The sequence below is a fragment of the Solanum stenotomum genome, chromosome 1 (genome assembly GCF_019186545.1).
Source record: "Solanum stenotomum isolate F172 chromosome 1, ASM1918654v1, whole genome shotgun sequence".
Lineage (NCBI taxonomy): Eukaryota > Viridiplantae > Streptophyta > Magnoliopsida > Solanales > Solanaceae > Solanum > Solanum stenotomum.
In genome coordinates, this window is record NC_064282.1 from 102,932,506 (window position 1) to 102,936,304 (window position 3,799).

Here is a 3,799-nt window from a genome sequence, read left to right on the forward strand (position 1 = left end):
TTTAAGTCAAACTTCAACAAATCTTGTGTGTGCATCTCCATGCTTTTGGGAGATAAATATTACATAGAAGGTATGAGATGACCCCAAAGGCACTTGATCGATCTTTATTCTCGTCTGATTAAATAATTTCTACAAAAGATCTATCTGACTACAGAGTGAATGATTTGATCAATGAATATTCATTTTTTTCTTCAATGTCGAATGAATTCGCACCAATTAATCAACTCCGATCAAACTAATCAAACCCCAAAACAAATTATAAATTTTATTTAGGATTCTATGAGACAAAAATTTGTTTGCAACAAATTTTATATATGGAAAGTTAACTCCAACCACAATATAAAGATGAAGAAACAAGAATATTTTATTAATTAACACTTTGGGTACAATTATGTCCCTCTCTTGATTCTTTTGTAGGATAATTTACAGCTAAAATGAATTTTATTTGATATCCATGTAAAGAAGTTTTAGTGGATTTCTTTTTTTTTTGAAGAATTTGGTTATCAAGAACATTCCACCCACATCTTGATATCTTTGTAAATATTTCATGAATTTATGAAATTTTCAAGATCCCTCACTAAGGGATATATTACCCTTTATATAGTGTAAGCTACGAGTACTTTTCAAGAATCCTAACTGAAATTGGACTCATCTGATAGAGTCCCACACAATTTTGATGTCTACAAATATCGAGTTCCTATCTCATAAAGAAGCTGATTTCTTTTTGAAATAACGTTTCTGGTTACATAGTTCACTTAACTCTCTTGTTGGCTAGAGTTTTACTGTTTGAGGTGTAATCAACAGTCCCAGAAGAGGTCTTATCTTTAGAAATGTATTAATATCTTTGCTGAAGCTAGAATAAACAAAGATCGCACAAACAAGGGACCCAACAATATCTCCAAGCACCTTTGAGAAAGTAGTTTCAGCCTCCCATACGAACGTGGACACGAGATCCAATTTCTCAAACATCCTCAATAGTACAACATATGTGCCTTTGTAGATCTGGCAAGGCATGATGAAGGTGCTTGTGCAGGCCAGCCTTAACTGCATATTGAGCATATCTTTCATTGTTTAAAGAAGCAGCCCTCAAATCAGTAATTAGTCATGGTGTTAGTACGGATATTTAAAATCGAGATGTGTTGTAAAAACATAATCTAGCACTGCATCTCCAAGAAATTATGAATGTTGATATCATCGTGGAATCTCATGTAGCATGTATGATCCTTGAGTTAGAGCTTCAAAAAGCAGTGAAGGATCATGGATCTTGTAATGTAGCAGGGATTCAAAGTAACATACATTAACTATCTTCTCAGTATTCACAGGGAAGTGTCTTCGCATAGGTGCATCGACAAAATCAGTGTGCAACCAAATCCATTTCATAAATGATTAAGCCGCTACTTCCCCACACGAGTTGAGGTGGGACTTATTAGTGCCTCAACCACATCAACTACTTCTTACTATTTCTAATCGTTTGCCTTGGCCTACAACCACATCAAAGTTGTGAACTTGAGAATTAGGAATGATTCATGCTTTAAAATCGAATGGTCCATTACGGATAAATTCTAATATTTTATGAGCACATCCAAACTTGCACAGAGTAACATTGGAAATGATTTTATTTTTCTTAATTCTGAGAAAACCCTCGTGATGACTTTCATAAGTCTTAAACAGTTGTATACTAACATCACATTTGAGAAAATAGTCTCCAAGTTTCCCAAGTTATTCCAAATGAAACTTCTAGAGGCATTTCTTTGTTGTCATTACTTCCAAAACCTTAGCAGTTGGGATACAAAGTTTTAGTTTGCAGTGATCCAAAAGCTTTTTTTCCAAATTTATTCAGCATGATTGCTTCCCCTATAAAGTTTAAAGGTTGTACCACGATAGATAGTTATTGGCGAAAGATTCTTGACCTCGAGAATCTTATGAATTCTAAGGTATACACATATGGCAGTGAATCTGTTATACTCCACCCAAACAGATTCACTGCCATACGTGTATACCTTAGAATTTATAAGATTCTCAAAGTTAATATTATTTCGCCAATAACTATCTGCCGTGCTAGAACCTTTAGACTTTATAGGGGAAGAAATCATGCCGAATAAAATTGAAAAGAATTCTTTTTTATCACTGCAAACTAAAACTCTTTATCCCAACTTCTAAGGTTTTGGAAGTGATGACAACAAAGAAATGCCTTCAGAAGTTTCATTTGGAATCACTTGGGTAACTTGGAGGCTCTTTTCTCAAAGATGCTATCAGTATATAGCTGTTTAAGACTTATGAAGATCATCATGAAGGTCTTTTCAGCATTAAGAAAAATAAAATCATTTTTAATGCACCCGAGCGGAATGAAGTTGTGCTAAATGAACGAGTTGTCCTAAATGCTTGTTCAAGCTTGGATGTGCTCGTAAAATTCTGAGATTTATCCGTAATGAACTATTCGATCATAAAATGGGGCTCATTCCTAATTATAATTCTCAAGTTTAAAGCTTTGGCAAAGAGTTTACCTTCGGTGAAAATGTATAGTAGGGTAAAGTAGGAGATTAGAAGCAAGAGTGTAGTTGATGTGGTTGAGGCACTAATAGGTGCCTACCTCAGCTCAGGCGGGGAAGTAGCAACTTTATCATTTATGAAATGGATTGCAATGGACATTAATTTTATTGATGCACCAATCCTAAGGAACTTAAGCCACTTCCTCGTGAATGCTGAGAAGGTAGTCAATGTACGGTACTTGGAAATCACTACTACATTACAAGTTTCATAACCCTTCGTTGCTTGTTAAAGTGCTCACTCATAGATCTTACATGCTACCTGAGATACCAAGATGTTATTAGCACTTGGAATTTCTTTGAGATGTAGTGCTAGATTATGTTATTACAACACATCTCTATTTCAAATATTTGAGACTGAATCCAAGACTAATTACTTATTTGAGGTCTACTTTTGTAAATAATGAATGTTATGCTCAATCTGCAGTTAAGGTTAGCATGCATAAGTACATTCTTCATGCCTTGCCAAATATGCAAAGGCATATATGTTGTACTATTGAGGATTTTGAGAAATTGGATCTTGTGTCCACGTTTGGATGGGAGAGTGAAACTACTTTCCCAAATGTGCTTGGAGATATTATTGAGTCCTTTGCTAGAGTGTGATCTTTATTGACAATGGCTTCTATAAAGATACTATATTTCTAAGCATAAGACCTCTTTTGGAATAGTCGATCAAACAATAAAACTATATCCAACAAGAACGTTAAGTGAACTATGTGACCCAAAAAAAATTCATGGGACAAGAATTAGACATTTGTGATACATCAAAATTATGTGGGACTCTACAAGATGAGTCCAATTTCATTCAAGGTTCTTGGAGACTACTTACCCTAAACTCAAGCTCACACTTATTTAAAGTGTAATGTATTTCCTTGAATAGGCATCTCTAAAATTTCATATATTCATGGAATATTCACAAAGTAATCAAGATGTGGGTTCACTCTTCTTCACAACCAAATGTTTTAACAAGATCCATAAAATCCTTTCACGGAGATCAAATTAATCCTAAGGAGGTCCACATCATCTTTAGTTTGAGTGACACTAACATCCCTTGAATCACAGAGAAATCTTTAGAGAAAGGAATCAAGTGATAAACATATTTGTACTCACAATCTTTATGAATAAAGTCATTCTTTTTTATTTATTATGTGATTGCAATATATTTTTTGTATTTGAGAAAAAATATAGCAAATAAATTGGCACGCCCAGTGTGACCCAATTTACCCTTTATCTCCTCTCTCACAAATCAAATG

At 34.2% G+C, this 3,799-nt stretch overlaps 1 pseudogene; it reads left to right on the forward strand.

The window, feature by feature from the left end:
* Positions 1 to 1,841: 1,841 nt before the first annotated feature.
* On the forward strand, positions 1,842 to 3,149 carry LOC125860631 (endoribonuclease Dicer homolog 2-like; annotated as a pseudogene).
* The last annotated feature ends 650 nt before the right edge of the window (positions 3,150 to 3,799 follow it).